The sequence below is a fragment of the Hypanus sabinus genome, unplaced genomic scaffold (genome assembly GCF_030144855.1).
Source record: "Hypanus sabinus isolate sHypSab1 unplaced genomic scaffold, sHypSab1.hap1 scaffold_1075, whole genome shotgun sequence".
NCBI lineage: Eukaryota > Metazoa > Chordata > Chondrichthyes > Myliobatiformes > Dasyatidae > Hypanus > Hypanus sabinus.
This window is the reverse complement of record NW_026779131.1, coordinates 1-18736: the sequence shown is the minus strand read 5'-3', so window position 1 is coordinate 18736 and position 18736 is coordinate 1.

Genomic DNA, 18736 nt, shown 5'->3' with positions numbered 1-18736 from the left:
GTCCCCCATCCCCCTGTGGGATCTTGCTCACCCGTCCACCTTCCCCCCTGTGGGTTCTCCCTCCCGCCTCCCCCTTCCCCCCTCTGGGATCCCTCTCCACCGTCCCCCATCCCCCTGTGGGATCTGACCCCCGTGTCCCCCTTCCTCCTGTGGGATCTCCCACCCCCTCTCCCTTCCTCATGTGGGATTCACCCGCGCCCCTCCCCCCCGTGGGATCCCCCTCCCCCGCCCCGCCGCCCCCCCCCGTGGGATCCCCCTCCCCCGCCCCGCTTCCTCCTGTGGGATACCCCACCCCCGTCCCTCTTCCCCCCTGTGGGATCTCTCTCCCTCGTGCCACTTCCCTCCTGTGGGCTCACCCTCCCCCGTATTCCTTCCCTCCGGTGGGATCTCTCTCCCCCGTACCCCTTCCCTCCTGTGGGCTCTCTCTCCCCGGTCACCCGTCCCTCCTGTGGGATCTTCCTAACCCGTCCCCCTTCCCAACTGTGGGATCTCCCTTGGCCGTCCCTCTTCCCACCTGGGGGATCTCCCTCCCCGGTACCCCTTTCCCTCCTGTGGGATCTCGCACCCACATTCCCCCTTCCCTCCTGTGGGATCTCGCACCCACATTCCCCCTTCCCTCCTGTGGGATCTCCCTACCAAAGTCCCCCTTCTCTCCTGTGGGATCTCTCTGCCACATTCCCCATTCCTACCGTGGGATCTCTCATCCCCGTCCCAAATCCTCCTGTGGGATCTCTCTGCCCCATCTCCCTTCTGGGATCTCTCTTCCCCGTTCCCCTTCTTCCAGTGGGATCTCTCTGCCCCGTACCCATTCCTCCCTGTGGGATCCCCCTCCTCCTTCCCCTTCCCCATTTTGGGATCCCCGTCCCCCTTCCCCCCTCTGGGATCCCTCTCCACCGTCCCCCATCCCCCTGTGGGATCTGACCCCCGTGTCCCTCATGTGGGATCTCCCTCCCACGTCCCCCTTCCTCCTGTGGGATCTCTCTGCCCCGTCCCCCGTCCACCTGTGGGATCTCCCACCCCCGATCAACTTCACCCCTGTCCGATCCCACTCCCCCGTCCCCCTTCCTCCTGTGGGATCTCTCTTCCCCGTCCCCCTTCTTCCTGTGGGATCTCTCTGCCCCGTACCCAATCCCCCCTGTGGGATCCCCCTCCTCCTTCCCCCTTCCCCATTTTGGGATCCCCGTCCCCCTTGCCCCCTGTGGGATCTCCCTTCCGTGTCCCCCTTCACCCCTGTGGAATCCCTCTCCACCGTCCCCCATCCCCCTGTGGGATCTTGCTCACCCGTCCACCTTCCCCCCTGTGGGTTCTCCCTCCCGCCTCCCCCTTCCCCCCTCTGGGATCCCTCTCCACCGTCCCCCATCCCCCTGTGGGATCTGACCCCCGTGTCCCCCTTCCTCCTGTGGGATCTCCCACCCCCTCTCCCTTCCTCATGTGGGATTCACCCGCGCCCCTCCCCCCCGTGGGATCCCCCTCCCCCGCCCCGCCGCCCCCCCCCGTGGGATCCCCCTCCCCCGCCCCGCTTCCTCCTGTGGGATACCCCACCCCCGTCCCTCTTCCCCCCTGTGGGATCTCTCTCCCTCGTGCCACTTCCCTCCTGTGGGCTCACCCTCCCCCGTATTCCTTCCCTCCGGTGGGATCTCTCTCCCCCGTACCCCTTCCCTCCTGTGGGCTCTCTCTCCCCGGTCACCCGTCCCTCCTGTGGGATCTTCCTAACCCGTCCCCCTTCCCAACTGTGGGATCTCCCTCCCCGGTACCCCTTTCCCTCCTGTGGGATCTCGCACCCACATTCCCCCTTCCCTCCTGTGGGATCTCCCTACCAAAGTCCCCCTTCTCTCCTGTGGGATCTCTCTGCCACATTCCCCATTCCTATCGTGGGATCTCTCATCCCCGTCCCAAATCCTCCTGTGGGATCTCTCTGCCCCATCTCCCTTCTGGGATCTCTCTTCCCCGTTCCCCTTCTTCCAGTGGGATCTCTCTGCCCCGTAACCATTCCTTCCTGTGGGATCCCCCTCCTCCTTCCCCTTCCCCATTTTGGGATCCCCGTCCTCCTTCCCCTTCCCCATTTTGGGATCCCCGTCCCCCTTGCCCCCTGTGGGATCTCCCTTCCGTGTCCCCCTTCACCCCTGTGGAATCCCTCTCCACCGTCCCCCATCCCCCTGTGGGATCCTGCTCACCCGTCCACCTTCCCCCCTGTGGGTTCTCCCTCCCGCCTCCCCCTTCCCCCCTCTGGGATCCCTCTCCACCGTCCCCCATCCCCCTGTGGGATCTGACCCCCGTGTCCCTCATGTGGGATCTCCCTCCCACGTCCCCCTTCCTCCTGTGGGATCTCTCTGCCCCGCCCCCCCGTCCACCTGTGGGATCTCCCACCCCCGATCAACTTCACCCCTGTCGGATCCCACTCCCCCGTCCAACTTCCCCCCTGTGGGATCACTCTCCCTCTTCCCCTTTCCTCCAGTGGGATCTCTCTCCCCCTTCCCACCTGCGTACTCTCCGTCCCCCGTCCACCTTACCCGCTGTGGGTTCCCTCTCCCCCGTCCCCCTTCCCCCTGTGGGATCTGCCTTCCCTGTCCCCCTTCCTCCTGTGGGATCTCCCTCCCCCGATCAACTTAACCCCTGTATGATCCCCCTCCCCCGTCCACCTTCACCCCTGTGGGATCACTCTCCCCCGTCCCCCTTCCTCCTGTGGGATCTCCCTCCCCCGTCCCCCTTCCTCCTGTGGGATCTCTCTCCCCCGTCCCCCTTCCTCCTGTGGTATCTCCCTCCCCCATCCCCCTTCCTCCTGTGGGATCTCTCTCCCTCTTCCCACCTGCGTACTCTCCGTTCCCCGTCCACCTTACCCCTGTGTGATCCCCCTCCCCCGTCCACCTTCCCCCCTGTGGGATCTCTCTCCCTCGTCCCCCTTCCTCCTGTGGGATCTCTCTCCCCCATCCCCCTTCCCCCTGTGGGATCCCTCTCCCCGGTCCCCCTTCCTCCTCTGGGATCTCTCTGCCACATCCCCCTTCCTACCGTGGGATCTCTCTTCCCCGTCCCCCATTCTCCTGTGGGATCTCTCGTCCCCGTCCCCCAACATCCTGTGGGATCTCTCTGCCCCGTCACCCTTCCCCCTGTGGGATCCCCCTCCCCTTGCCCCTTCCCCATTTTGGGATTCCCGTCCCCCTTCCCCCCTGTGGGATCTCCCTCCCGTGTCCCCCTTCACCCCTGTGGAATCCCTCTCCACCGTCCACCATCCTCCTGTGGGATCTCTCTGCCCAATCCCCCTTCCCCCCTCTGGGATCCCTTCTCCACCGTCACCCTTCACCGTGTGGGATCTGACCCCCGTGTCCCTCTTCCTCCTGTGGGATCTCACACCCCCGACCCCTTTACTCCCGTGGGATCCCCCTTCCCCCGTCCCCCTGTGGTATCTCTCTTCCCCGTCCCACTTTCACCCTGTGGGATCCCCCTAACCCGTCCACCTACCCCAGTGTGGGATCCCTCTCCCCCGTCCCCCTTCCCTCCTGTAGGATCACCCTACCAAAGACCACCTTCCCCTTGTGGGATCTTGCCTGCCCCATCCCCCTTCCCCCCTGTGGGATCCCTCTCCACCGTCCCCCTTCACCGTGTGGGATCCCTCTCCACCGTTCCTCCTGTGGGATCTCACTCCCACTTCCCACCTGCGTACTCTCCGTCCCCCGTACACCTTACGCCCTGTGGGATCCCTCTCCCCCATCCCCCTACCCCCTGAGGGATCTCTCTGCCACATCCCCCTTCCTACCGTGGGATCTCACTTCCCCATCCCCCATCCTCCTGTGGGATCTCTCTGCCCCGTCGCCCTTCCTCCTGTGGGATCTCTCTGCCCCATCACCCTTCCCCCCTGTGGGATCCCCCTCCCCCGTCCACCTTCCCCCCGTGGGATATCCTTCCCACTTTCCCCTTTCCCATTTTGTGATCCCCGTCCACAATCACCCCTGTGGAATCCATCTGTACTGCCCCCTTCCCCCTGTGGGTTCTCCCTCCGCCTCCCCCTCACCCCCACTGGAATCCCTCTCCACCGTCCCGCATCCCCCTGTGGCATCTGACCCCCGTATCCCCCTTCCTCCTGTGGGATCTCCCTCCACCGTCCCCCTTCCTCCTGTGGGATCTCTCTGCCACATCCCCCTTCCTAGCGTGGGATCTCTCTTCCCCGTGCCCCTTCCTCCTGTGGGAACTCCCTCCACCGTCCCCCTTCCTCCTGTGGGATCTCCACTCCCCCGTCCCCCTTCCTCCTGTGGGAACTCCCTCCACCGTCCCCCTTCCTCCTGTGGGATCTCTCTTCCCTGTACCCCTTACTCCTGTGGGATCTCCCTCCCCCATCCCCCTTTCTCCTGTGGTATCTCCACTCCCCCGTCCCCCTTCCTCCTGTGGGATCTCCCTCACCCATCCCACTTCCTCCTGTGGTATCTCCCCTCCCCCGTCTCCCTCCTGTGGGATCTCTCTGCCCCGTCCCGCATCCTCCTGTGGGATCTCCCTCCCCCGTCCCCCTTCCTCCAGTTGTATCTCCCTCCCCCGTCCCCCTTCCTCCTGTGGTATCTCCCTCCCCCATCCTCCTTCCTCCTGTGGTATCTCCCTCCCCCGTCCCCCTTCCTGTGGGATCTCTCTGCCCCAACCCCCTTCCTCTTGTGGTATCTCCCCTCCCCCGTCCCCCTTCCTCTTGTGGGAACTCTCTGCCCCATCCCCCTTCCTCCTGTGGGATCTCCCTCCCCCGTCCCCCTTCCCCCTGACGGATCTCCCCTCCCCGTCCCCCTTCGTCCTGTGGGATCTCTCTCCCCCGTCCCCCTTCCTCGTGTGGGATCTCTCTTACCCGTCCCTCTTCCCCCTGTGGGATCTCTCTCCCCCGTCCCACTTCCTCGTGTGGGATCTCTCTTACCCGTCCCCCTTCCTCCAGTGGGATCTCCCTCCCCCGTCCCCATTCCTCCTGTGGGATCCCTCGGCGTCGTCCCCCTTCCCACTGTGGGACACACCTCCCTCGTCCCCCTTCCTCCTGTGGGATCTCTATCCCCCTTCCCACCCTGTGGGATCACTCTCGACCGTCCCCCATCATCCTGTGGGATCCCCCTCCCCCGTCCTCCTTCCTCCTGTGGGATCTCTCTCCCCATCGCCCTTCCTCCGGTGGGATCTCTCTGCCCCGTCCCCCTTCCTGTGGGATCTCTCTGCCCCGTCCCCCTTCCTCCTGTGGTATCTCCCCTCCCCCGTCCCTCTTCCTCTTGTGGGATCTCTCTGCCCCATCCCCCTTCCTCCTGTGGTATCTCCCTCCCCCATCCCCCTTCCTCCTGTGGTATCTCCACTCCCCGGTCCCCCTTCCTCCTGTGGGATCTCCCTCCCCCGTCCCCCTTCCTCCTGTGGTATCTCCCTCCCCCATCCCCCTTCCCCCTGTGGGATCTCTCTCCCCCGTCCCACTTCCTCGTGTGGGATCTCTCTTACCCGTCCCCCTTCCTCCTGTGGGATCCCCCTACCCCGTCCCCCTTCCTCCTGTGGGATCCCCCTCCCCCATCCCCCTTCCCCCCAGTGGGATCTCCCTCCCCCGCCCCCCTTCCCCCTGTGGGATCTCCCTCCCCCATTCCCCCTTCCTCCTGTGGGATCTCACTCCCCCGTCCCCCTTCCTCCTGTGGGATCTCCCTCCCCCATCCCCCTTCCTCCTGTGGTATCTCCCTCCCCCGTCCCCCTTCCTGTGGGATCTCTCTGCCCCGTCCCCCTTCCTCCTGTGGTATCTCCCCTCCCCCGTCCCCCTTCCTCTTGTGGGATCTCTCTGCCCCATCCCCCTTCCTCCTGTGGTAACTCCCTCCCCCATCCCCCTTCCTCCTGTGGGATCTCCCTCCCCCGTCCCCCTTCCTGTTGTGGTATCTCCACTCCCCCGTCCCCTTCCTCCTGTGGGATATCCCTCCCCCGTCCCCCTTCCTCCTGTGGTATCTCCCTCCCCCGTCCCCCTTCCTCCTGTGGGATCTCCCCTCCCCCATCCCCCTTCCTCCTGTGGGATCTCTCTCCCCCGTCCCCCTTCCTCGTGTGGGATCTCTTTTACCCATCCCCCTTCCTCCTGTGGGATCCCCCTACCCCGTCCCCCTTCCTCCTGTGGGATCCCCCTCCCCCGTCCCCCTTCCCCCCAGTGGGTTCTCCCTCCCCCGTCCCCATTCCTCCTGTGGGATCCCTCGGCGTCGTCCCCCTTCCCACTGTGGGACACAGCTCCCTCGTCCCCCTTCCCCACTGAGGGATCGCCCTCCCCCGTCCACCTACCCCCCTGTGGGATCCCTCTCTCTCGTCCCCCTTCGTCCTGTGGGATCTCTATCCCCCTTCCCACCTGCGGGCACTCCGTCCCCTGTCCACCTTCCTCCCTGTGGGATCACTCTCCACCGTCCCCCATCATCCTGTGGGATCCCCCACCCAGTCCCCCTTCCTCCAGTGGTATCTCCCCTCCCCCGTCCCCCTTCCTCCTGTGGTATCTCCCTCCCCCGTCCCCCTTCCTCCTGTGGGATCTGACCCCCGTGTCCCCCTTCCCCCCTGTGGGATCTTCCTCCCCGTGCCCCTTTTACCTTTTGGATCTTCCTCCCCCGTCCCCCTTCCTCCTGTGGGATCTCCCTACCCCATCCCCCTTCCTCCTGTGGGATCTCCCTCCCCCGTCCCCCATCCTCCTGTGGGATCTCTATCCCCCATCCCCCTTCCTCCTGTGGGATCTCTCTGCCCAGTCCCCCATCCTCCTGTGGTATCTCCCTCCCCCGTCCCCCTTCCTCCTCTGGGATCTCTCTGCCACATCCCCTTTCCACCTGTGGGATCTCTCTCCCCCGTCCCCCTTCCTCCTGTGGGATCCCCCTCCCCCGTCCACCTTCCCCCCGTGGGATATCCTTCCCACTTTCCCCTTTCCCATTTTGTGATCCCCGTCCACAATCACCCCTGTGGGATCTCCCTCCCCTTCCCCCTTCCCCATTTTGGGATTCCCGTCCCCATTCCCCCCTGTGGGATCTCCCTCCCGTGTCCCCTTTCACCCCTGTGGAATCCCTCTCCACCGTCCACCATCCTCCTGTGGGATCTCTCTGCCCAATCCCCCTTCCCCCCTGTGGTTTCTCCCTCCCGCCTATCCCTTCCCCCCTCTGGGATCCCTTCTCCACCGTCACCCTTCACTGTGTGGGATCTGACCCCCGTGTCCCCCTTCCTCCTGTGGGATCTCCCTCCCACGTCCAACCTTCCTCCTGTGGGATCTCTCTGCCCCGTCCCCCGTCCACCTGTGGGATCTACCACCCCCGACCCCTTTACTCCCGTGGGATCCCCCTCCCCCGTCCCCCTGTGGGATCTCTCTTCCCCGTCCCACTTCCACCCTGTGGGATCCCCCTCCCCCGTCCACCTACCCCACTGTGGGATCCCCCTCCCCCGTCCCTCTTCCCCCTGTGGGATCCCTCTCCCCCGTCCCCCTTCCCTCCTGTAGGATCTCTCTACCAAAGACCACCTTCCCCTTGTGGGATCTTGCCTCCCCCATCCCCCTTCCCCCATGTGGGTTCTCCCTCCCGCCTCCCACTTCCGCCCTGTGGGATCCCTCTCCACCGTCCCCCTTCACCGTGTGGGATCTGACTCCCGTGTCCCCCTTCCTCCTGTGGGACCTCCCTCCCACGTCCCCGTTCCTCCTGTGGGATCTCTCTGCGCCATCCCCCATCCACCTGTGGGATCCCCCTCCCCCGATCAACATCACCCCTGTATGATCCCCCTCCCCCGTCCACCTTCCCCCCTGTGGGATCTCTCTCCCTCGTCCCACTTCCTCCTGTGGGATCTCACTCCCCCTTCCCAGCTGCGAACTCTCCGTCCCCCGTACACCTTACACCCTGTGGGATCCCTCTCCCCCATCCCCCTACCCCCTGAGGGATCTCTCTGCCACATCCCACTTCCTACCGTGGGATCTCACTTCCCCGTCCCCCATCCTCCTGTGGGATCTCTCTGCCCCGTCGCCCTTCCTCCTGTGGGATCTCTCTGCCCCGTCACCCTTCACCCCTGTGGGATCCCCCTCCCCCGTCCACCTTCCACCCGTGGGATATCCTTCCCACTTTCCCCTTTCCCATTTTGTGATCCCCGTCCACAATCACCCCTGTGGAATCCATCTGTACTGCCCCCTTCCCCCGTGTGGGATCATCCTCCCCCGTCCACCTTCCCCACTGTGGGATCCCCCTCCCCTTCCCCCTTCCCCCCTGTGGGATCTCCCTCCCGTGTCCCCCTTCAGCCCTGTGGAATCCCTCTCCACTGTCCCCCTTCCCCCTGTGGGTTATCCCTCCGCTCCCCCTCCCCCCTACTGGGATCCCTCTCCACCGTCCCGCATCCCCCTGTGGCATCTGACCCCCGTGTCCCCCTTCCTCCTGTGGGATCTCCCTCCACCGTCCCCCTTCCTCCTGTGGGATCTCTCTTCCCTGTTCCCCTTACTCCTGTGGGATCTCCCTCCCCCATCCCCCTTTCTCCTGTGGTATCTCCCCTCCCATCGTCCCCCTTCCTCCTGTGGGATCTCCCTCCCCCATCCCCCTTTCTCCTGTGGTATCTCCCCTCCCCCGTCCCCCTTCCTCCTGTGGGATCTCTCTGCCCCGTCCCGCTTCCTCCTGTGGGATCCCTCTCCCCCGTCCCCCTTCCTCCTCTGGGATTCTCTGCGACATCCCCCTTCCTACCGTGGGATCTCTCTTCCCCGTCCCCCTTCCTCCTGTAGCAACTCCCTCCCCCGTCCCCCTTCCTCCTGTGGGAACTCCCTCCACCGTCCCCCTTCCTCCTGTGGGATCTCTCTTCCCTGTACACCTTACTCCTGTGGGATCTCCCTCCCCCATCCCCATTTCTCCTGTGGTATCTCCCCTCCCCCGTCCCCCTTCCTCCTGTGGGATCTCCCTCACCCATCCCCCTTCCTCCTGTGGTACCTCCCCTCCCCCGTCTCCCTTCCTCCTGTGGGATCTCTCTGCCCCGTCCCGCATCCTCCTGTGGGATCTCCCTCCCCCGTCCCCCTTCCTCCTGTGGGATCTCCCTCCCCCGTCCCCCTTCCTCCTGTGGTATCTCCCTCCCCCATCCCCCTTCCTCCTGTGGTATCTCCCTCCACCGTCCCCCTTCCTGTGGGATCTCTCTGCCCCGTCCCCTTTCCTCCTGTGGTATCTCCCCATCCCCGTCCCCCTTCCTCTTGTGGGATCTCTCTGCCCCATACCCCTTCCTCCTGTGGGATCTCCCTCCCACATCCCCCTTCCCCCTGAGGGATCTCCCCTCCCCCGTCCCCCTTCGTCCTGTGGGATCTCTCTCCCCCGTCCCCCTTCCTCATGTGGGATCTCTTACCCGTCCCCCTTCCTCCTGTGGGATCCCCCTACCCCGTCCCCCTTCCTCCTGTGGGATCCCCCTCCCCCGTCCCCCTTCTCCCCAGTGGGATCTGCCTCCCCCGTCCCCATTCCTCCTGTGGGATCCCTCGGCGTCGTCCCCCTTCCCACTGTGGGACACACCTCCCTCGTCCCCCTTCCTCCTGTGGGATCTCTATCCCCCTTCCCACCTGCGGGCACTCCGTCCCCCGTCCACCTTCCCCCCTGTGGGATCACTCTCCACCGCCCCCCATCATCCTGTGGGATCCCCCTCCCCCGTCCTCCTTCCTCCTGTGGGATCTCTCTGCCACATCCCCCTTCCTCCTGTGGTATCTCCCTCCCCCGTCCCCCTTCCTCCTGTGGAATCTCCCCTCCCCCGTGCCCCTTCCTCTTGTGGGATCTCTCTGCCACATCCCCCTTCCTCCTGTGGTATCTCCCTCCCCCATCCCCCTTCCTCCTGTGGTATCTCCACTCCCCGGTGCCCCTTCCTGCTGTGGGATCTCCCTCCCCCATCCCCCTTCCCCCTGTGGGATCTCTCTCCCCCGTCCCCCTTCCTCGTGTGGGATCTCTCTTACCCGTCCCCCTTCCTCCTGTGGGATCCCCCTACCCCGTCCCCCTTCCTCCTGTGGGATCCCCCTCCCCCGTCCCCCTTCCCCCCGGTGGGATCTCCCTCCCCCGTCCCCCTTCCCCCTGTGGGATCTCCCTCCATCCCCCTTCTTCCTGTGGGATCTCCCCCGTCCCCTTTCCTCCTGTGGGATCTCCCTCCCCCATCCCCGTTCCTCCTGTGGTATCTCCCTCCCCCGTCCCCCTTCCTGTGGGATCTCTCTGCCCCGTCCCCCTTCCTCCTGTGGTATCTCCCCTCCCCCGTCCCCCATCCTCTTGTGGGATCTCTCTGCCCCATCCCCCTTCCTCCTGTGGTAACTCCCTCCCCCATCCCCCTTCCTCCTCTGGAATCTCCACTCCCCCGTCCCCCTTCCTCCTGTGGGATATCCCTACCCCGTCCCCCTTCCTCCTGTGGTATCTCCCTCCCCCGTCCCCCTTCCTCCTGTGGGATCTGCCCTCCCCCATCCCCCTTCCTCCTGTGGGATCTCTCTCCCCCGTCCCCCTTCCTCGTGTGGGATCTCTTTTACCCATCCCCCTTCCTCCTGTGGGATCCCCCTACCCCATCCCCCTTCCTCCTGTGGGATCCCCCTCCCCCGTCCCCCTTCCCCCCAGTGGGATCTCCCTCCCCCGTCCCCATTCCTCCTGTGGGATCCCTCGGCGTCGTCCCCCTTCCCACTGTGGGACACACCTCCCTCGTCCCCCTTCCCCCCTGAGGGATCGCCCTCCCCCGTCCACCTACCCCCCTGTGGGATCCCTCTCTCTCGTCCCCCTTCCTCCTGTGGGATCTCTATCCCCCTTCCCACCTGCGGGCACTCAGTCCCCTGTCCACCTTCCTCCCTGTGGGATCGCTCTCCACCGTCCCCCATCATCCTGTGGGATCCCCCACCCCGTCCCCCTTCCTCCTGTGGTATCTCCCCTCCCCCGTCCCCCTTCCTCCTGTGGTATCTCCCTCCCCCGTCCCCCTTCCTCCTGTGGGATCTGACCCCCGTGTCCCCCTTCCCCCCTGTGGTATCTCCCCTCCCCCGTCCCCCTTCCTCCTGTGGTATCTCCCTCCCCCGTCCCCCTTCCTCCTGTGGGATCTGACCCCCGTGTCCCCCTTCCCCCCTGTGGGATCTTCCTCCCCCGTGACCCTTTTTCCTTTTGGATCTTCCTCCCCCGTCCCCCTTCCTCCAGTGGGATCCCCCACCCCCGTCCACCTTCCCCCCGTGGGATATCCTTCCCACTTTCCCCTTTCCCATTTTGTGATCCCCGTCCCCCTTCCCCCCTGTGGGATCTCCCTCCCGTGTCCCCCTTCACCCCTGTGGAATCCCTCTCCACCGTCCACCTTCCTCCTGTGGGACCATCCTCCCCCGTCCCTCTTCCTCGCTGTGGGTTCTCCCTCCCACCTCCCCCTTCCCCCCTGTGGGATCCCTCTCCCCCATCCGCATCCCCGTGTGGGATCTGACTCCCGTGTCCCACGTCCCCCTTCCTCCTGTGGGATCTCCATCCCCCGTCCCCCTTCCTCCTCTGGGATCCCTCGGCGCCGTCTGTGGGACCAACCTCCCCCGTCCACCTTCCCCCCTGTGGGATCTCTATCCCCCGTCCCCCTTCCTCCTGTGGGATCTCTCTGCCACATCCCCCTTCCTACCGTGGGATCTCTCTTCCCCGTCCCCCAACATCCTGTGGGATCTCTCTGCCCCGTCACCCTTCCCCCGTGTGGGATCCCAATCCCCCGTCCAACTTCCCCCCTCTGGGATCCCACTCCCCTTGCCCCTTCCCCATTTTGGGATTCCCGTCCTCCTTCCCCCCTGTGGGATCTCCTTCCCGTATCCCCCTTCACCCCTGTGGAATCCCTCTCCACCGTCCCCCTTCCCCCTGTGGGATCTTGCTCACCCGTCCACTTTCCCCCCTGTGGGATCTCCCTCCCGTGTCCCCCTTCACCCCTGTGGAATCCCTCTCCACCGTCCCCCATCCCCTGTGGGATCTTGCTCCCCCGTCCTCCTTCCCCCCTGTGGGTTCTCCCTCCCGCCTTTCCCTTCCCCCCTCTGGGTCCCTTCTCCACCGTCCCCCTTCCCCCTGTGGGATCTGACTCCCCTGTACCCCTTCCTCCTCTGATATCTCTCTGCCACATCCCCCTTCCTCCTGTGGAATCCCTCTCCACCGTCCCCCATCCCCCTGTGGGATCTTGCTCCCCCGTCCTCCTTCCCCCCTGTGGGTTCTCCCTCCCGCCTTTCCCTTCCCCCCTCTGGGTCCCTTCTCCACCGTCCCCCTTCCCCCTGTGGGATCTGACTCCCCTGTACCCCTTCCTCCTCTGATATCTCCCTCCCACCTCCCCCTTCCTCCTGTGGGATCTCCCTCCACCGTCCCCCTTCCTCCTGTGGGATCTCTCTTCCCTGTTCCCCTTACTCCTGTGGGATCTCCCTCCCCCATCCCCCTTCCTCCTGTGGGATCTCCCTCCCCCGTCCCCCTTCCTCCTGTGGGATCTCCCTCCCCCGTCCCCCTTTCTCCTGTGGTATCTCCCCTCCCCCGTCCCCCTTCCTCCTGTGGGATCTCCCTCCCCCATCCCCCTTTCTCCAGTGGTATCTCCCCTCCCCCGTCCCCCCTTCCTCCTGTGGGATCTCTCTGCCCCGTCCCACTTCCTCCTGTGGTATCTCCCTCCCCCATCCCCCTTCCTCCTGTGGGATCTGACCCCCGTGTCCCCCTTCCCCCCTGTGGGATCTTCCTCCCCCGTGCCCCTTTTTCCTTTTGGATCTTCCTCCCCCGTCCCCCTTCCTCCAGTGGGATCCCCCTCCCCCGTCCACCTTCCCCCCGTGGGATATCCTTCCCACTTTCCCGTTTCCCATTTTGTGATCCCCGTCCCCCTTCCCCCCTGTGGGATCTCCCTCCCGTGTCCCCCTTCACCCCTGTGGAATCCCTCTCCACCGTCCACCTTCCTCCTGTGGGACCAACCTCCCCCGTCCCTCTTCCTCGCTGTGGGTTCTCCCTCCCACCTCCCCCTTCCCCCCTGTGGGATCCCTCTCCCCCATCCCCATCCCCGTGTGGGATCTGACTCCCGTGTCCCACGTCCCCCTTCCTCCTGTGGGATCTCCATCCCCCGTCCCCCTTCCTCCTGTGGGATCCCCCTCCCCCGTCCCCCTTCCTCCTGTGGGATCTCCCTCCCCCATCCCCCTTCCTCCTCTGGGATCCCTCGGCGCCGTCTGTGGGACCAACCTCCCCCGTCCACCTTCCCCCCTGTGGATCTCTATCCCCCGTCCCCCTTCCTCCTGTGGGATCTCTCTGCCACATCCCCCTTCCTACCGTGGGATCCTGCTCCCCCGTCCCTCTTCCTCGCTGTGGGTTCTCCCTCCCCCCCTGTGGGATCCCTCTCCCCCCCCATCCCCGTGTGGGATCTGACTCCAGTGTCCCCTTCCTCCTGTGGGATCGCACTCCCATGACCCCCTTCCTCCTGTGGGATCCCCTCCCCCGTCCCCTTTCAGACTGTGAGATCTTCCTCCCCCGTCCCCCTTCCTCCTGTGGGATCTCCCTCCACCGTCCCCCTTCCTCCTGTGGGATCTTTCTTCCCTGTTCCCCTTACTCCTGTGGGATCTCCCTCCCCCATCCCCCTTCCTCCTGTGGGATCTCCCTCCCCCGTCCACCTACCCCCCTGTGGGATCCCTCTCTCTCGTCCCCCTTCCTCCTGTGGGATCTCTATCCCCCTTCCCACCTGCGGGCACTCCGTCCCCTGTCCACCTTCCTCCCTGTGGGATCGCTCTCCACCGTCCCCCATCATCCTGTGGGATCCCCCACCCCGTCCCCCTTCCTCCTGTGGTATCTCCCCTCCCCCGTCCCCCTTCCTCCTGTTGTATCTCCCTCCCCCGTCCCCCTTCCTCCTGTGGGATCTGATCCCCGTGTCCCCCTTCCCCCCTGTGGGATCTTCCTCCCCCGTGCCCCTTTTTCCTTTTGGATCTTCCTCCCCCGTCTCCCTTCCTCCTGTGGGATCTCCCTCCCCCGTCCCCCTTCCTCCAGTGGGATCCCCCTCCCCCCTCCACCTTCCCCCCGTGGGATATCCTTCCCACTTTCCCCCTTTCCCATTTTGTGATCCCCGTCCCCCTTCCCCCCTGTGGAATCCCTCTCCACCGTCCACCTTCCTCCTGTGGGACCAACCTCCCCCGTCCCTCTTCCTCGCTGTGGGTTCTCCCTCCCACCTCCCCCTTCCCCCCTGTGGGATCCCTCTCCCCCATCCCCATCCCCGTGTGGGATCTGACTCCGTGTCCCACGTCCCCCTTCCTCCTGTGGGATCTCCATCCCCCGTCCCCCTTCCTCCTGTGGGATCTCTCTGCCACATCCCCCTTCCTACCGTGGGATCTCTCTTCCCCGTCCCCCAACATCCTGTGGGATCTCTCTGCCCCGTCACCCTTCCCCCGTGTGGGATACCAATCCCCCGTCCAACTTCCCCCCTCTGGGATCCCACTCCCCTTGCCCCTTCCCCATTTTGGGATTCCCGTCCTCCTTCCCCCCTGTGGGATCTCCTTCCCGTGTCCCCCTTCACCCCTGTGGAATCCCTCTCCACCGTCCCCCTTCCCCCTGTGGGATCTTGCTCACCCGTCCACCTTCCCCCCTGTGGGATCTCCCTCCCGTGTCCCCCTTCACCCCTGTGGAATCCCTCTCCACCGTCCCCCATCCCCCCTGTGGGATCTTGCTCCCCCGTCCTCCTTCCCCCCTGTGGGTTCTCCCTCCCGCCTTTCCCTTCCCCCCACTGGGTCCCTTCTCCACCGTCCCCCTTCCCCATGTGGGATCTGACTCCCCCGTCCCCCTTCCTCCTCTGGGATCTCTCTGCCACATCCCCCTTCCTACCGTGGGATCTCTCTTCCCCGTCCCCCATTCTCCTGTGGGATCTATCGTCCCCGTCCCCCAACATCCTGTGGGATCTCTCTGCCAGTCTCCCTTTCTCCTGTGGGATCTCTCGTTCCCGTCCCCCAACCACCTGTGGGATGTCTCTTCCCCGTCCCCCTTCCCCCATGTGGGATCCCCCTCCCCCGTCCACCTTCCCCCCTGTGAGATCCCCCACTTCCCCTTCCCCATTTTGGGATCCCCGCCCACCTTCCCCCCTGTGGGATCTCCCTCCCGTGTCCCCCTTCACCCCTGTGGAATCCCTCTCCACCGTCCCCCTTTCCCCTGTGGGATCCTGCTCCCCCGTCCCTCTTCCTCGCTGTGGGTTCTCCCTCCCGCCTCCCCCTTCCCCCCTGTGGGATCCCTCTCCCCCCCCCATCCCCGTGTGGGATCTGACTCCAGTGTCCCCCTTCCTCCTGTGGGATCGCACTCCCATGTCCCCCTTCCTCCTGTGGGATCCCCTCCCCCGTCCCCTTTCAGACTGTGAGATCTTCCTCCCCCGTCCCCCTTCCTCCTGTGGGATCTCCCTCCACCGTCCCCCTTCCTCCTGTGGGATCTCTCTTCCCTGTTCCCCTTACTCCTGTGGGATCTCCCTCCCCCATCCCCCTTCCTCCTGTGGGATCTCCCTCCCCCGTCCCCCTTCCTCCTGTGGGATCTCCCTCCCCCGTCCCCCTTTCTCCTGTGGTATCTCCCTTCCCCCGTCCCCCTTCCTCCTGTGGGATCTCCCTCCCCCATCCCCCTTTCTCCAGTGGTATCTCCCCTCCCCCGTCCCCCTTCCTCCTGTGGGATCTCTCTGCCCCGTCACCCTTCCCCCGTGTGGGATCCCAATCCCTCGTCCAAATTCCCCCCTGTGGGATCCCACTCCCCTTGCCCCTTCCCCATTTTGGGATTCCCGTCCTCCTTCCCCCCTGTGGGTTCTCCCTCCCGCCTTTCACTTCCCCCCTCTGGGTCCCTTCTCCACCGTCCCCCTTCCCCCTGTGGGATCTGACTCCCCTGTACCCCTTCCTCCTCTGATATCTCTCTGCCACATCCCCCTTCCTACCGTGGGATCTCTCTTCCCCGTCCCCCATTCTCCTGTGGGATCTATCGTCCCCGTCCCCCAACATCCTGTGGGATCTCTCTGCCCAGTCTCCCTTTCTCCTGTGGGATCTCTCGTCCCCGTCCCCCAACCACCTGTGGGATGTCTCTTCCCCGTCCCCCTTCCCCCATGTGGGATCCCCCTCCCCCGTCCACCTTCCCCCCTGTGAGATCCCCCACTTCCCCTTCCCCATTTTGGGATCCCCGTCCACCTTCCCCCGTGTGGGATCTGACTCCAGTGTCCCCCTTCCTCCTGTGGGATCGCACTCCCATGTCCCCCTTCCTCCCGTGGGATCCCTCCCCCGTCCCCTTTCAGACTGTGAGATCTTCCTCCCCCGTCCCCCTTCCTCCTGTGGGATCTCCCACCACCGTCCCCCTTCCTCCTGTGGGATCTCTCTTCCCTGTTCCCCTTACTCCTGTGGGATCTCCCTCCCCCATCCCCCTTCCTCCTGCGGGATCTCCCTCCCCCGTCCCCCTTCCTCCTGTGGGATCTCCCTCCCCCGTCCCCCTTTCTCCTGTGGTATCTCCCCTCCCCCGTCCCCCTTCCTCCTGTGGGATCTCCCTCCCCCATCCCCCTTTCTCCAGTGGTATTTCCCCTCCCCCGTCCCCCTTCCTCCTGTGGGATCTCTCTGCCCCGTCCCACTTCCTCCTGTGGGATCCCTCTCCCCAGTCCCCCTTCCTCCTCTGGGATCTCTCTGCCACATCCCCCTTCCTACCGTGGGATCTCTCTTCCCCGTCCCCCCTCCTGTGGGAACTCCCTCCACTGTCCCCCTTCCTACCGTGGGATCTCTCTTCCCCGTCCCCCTTCCTCCTGTGGGAACTCCCTCCACCGTCCCCCTTCCTCCTGTGGGATCTCTCTTCCCTGTACCCCTTACTCCTGTGGGATCTCCCTCCCCCATCCCCCTTTCTCCTGTGGTATCTCCACTCCCCCGTCCCCCTTCCTCCTGTGGGATCTCCCTCACCCATCCCCCTACCTCCTGTGGTATCTCCCCTCCCCCATCCCCCAACCACCTGTGGGATGTCTCTTCCCCGTCCCCTTTCCCCCACGTGGGATCCCCCTACCCCGTCCACCTTCCCCCCTGTGGGATACCCCACTTCCCCCTTCCCCATTTTGGGATCCCCGTCCCCCTTCCCCCCTGTGGGATCTCCCTCCCGTGTCCCCCACCCCTGTGGAAACCCTCTCCACCATCCCCCTTTCCCCTGTGGGATCCTGCTCCCCCGTCCCTCTTCCTCGCTGTGGGTTCTCCCTCCCGCCTCCCCCTTCCCCCCTGTGGGATCCCTCTCCCCCATCCCCATCCCCGTGTGGGATCTGACTCCAGTGTCCCCCTTCCTCCTGTGGGATCTCCCTCCCCCGTCCCCTTTCAGACTGTGAGATCTTCCTCCCCCATCCCCCTTCCTCCTGTGGGATCCCTCGGCGCCATCCCCCTTCCCCCTGTGGGATCCCCCTCCCCCGTCCACCTTCCCCCCGTGGGATCACCCTCCCCCGTCCACCTTCCCCCCGTGGGATCACCCTCCCCCGTCCACCTTTCCCCCTGTGTAATCCCTCACCCTCGTCCCCCTTCCCCCTGTGGGATCTCTCTCCCCCTTCCCACCTGGGGGCTCTCCATCCCCCATCTACCATCCCCCCTGTGGGATCCCTCTCCCCCGTCCCCCTTCCCCCCTGTGGGATCCCTCTCCCCCGTCCCCCTTCCCCCTGTGGGATCTGACTCCCCTGTCCCCCTTCCTCCTGTGATATCTCTCTGCCACATCCCCCTTCCTACCGCGGGATCTCTATTCCCATCAACCCATCCTCCCGTGGCATCTCTCTGCCCCGTCCCCCTTCCTACCGTGGGATCACTCTCTTCCCCGTCCCGCTACCCTCCTGAGGGCTCACACTCCCCCGTCCCCCCTCCCTCCCGTGGGATCTCCCACCCCAGTCCCCCTTCCACCTGTGGGATCTCTCAGCCCCGTCCCCCGTCCACATGTGGGATCTCCCACACCCAACCCCTTTACTCCCGTGGGATCCCCCTCCCCCATCCCCGTGATCTCTTTTCCCCGTCCCCTTTCCACCCTGTGGGATCCCCCTCCCCCGTCCACCTTCCCCCCTGTGGGATCCACCCCCCCATCCACCTTCCCCCCTGTGGGAACCCTCTCCCTCATCCCACTTCCCCCTGTGGGATCTGACTCCCGTTTCCCCCTTCCCCCTGTGGGATCGCCCTCCCATGTCCCCGTTCCTCCTGTGGGATCTCTCTGCCCCAACCCCCTTTCCCTTGTGGGATCTGACTCCCATGTCCCCCTTCCCCCTGTGGGATCGCCCTCCCATGTCCCCGTTCCTCCTGTGAGATCTCTCTGTCCCATCCCCCGTCCAACTGTGGGATCCCCTCCCCCCATAAACCACCCCTGTGCGATCCCACTCCCCCGTCCACCTTCCCCCCGTGGGATCTCTCTCCCTCGTCCCCCTTCCTCCTGTGGGATCTCTCTCCCCCTTCCCACCTGCATACTCTCCGTCCCCTATCCACCTTACCCCCTGTGGGATCCCTCTCCCCGGTCCCCCTTCCTCCTCTGGGATCTCTCTGCCACATCCCCCTTCCTACCGTGGGATCTCTCTTCCCCGTCCCCCATTCTCCTGTGGGATCTCTCGTCCCCGTCCCCCAACATCCTGTGGGATCTCTCTGCCCCGTCACCCTTCCCCCTGCCCCTTGCCCCTTCCCCATTTTGGGATTCCCGTCCCCCTTCCCCCCTGTGGGATCTCCCTCCCGTGTCCCCCTTCACCCCTGTGGAATCCCTCTCCACCGTCCACCATCCTCCTGTGGGATCTCTCTGCCCAATCCCCCTTCACCCCTGTGGTTTCTCCCTCCCGCCTACCCCTTCCCCCCTCTGGGATCCCTTCTACACCGTCCCCCTTCACCGTGTGGGATCTGACTCCC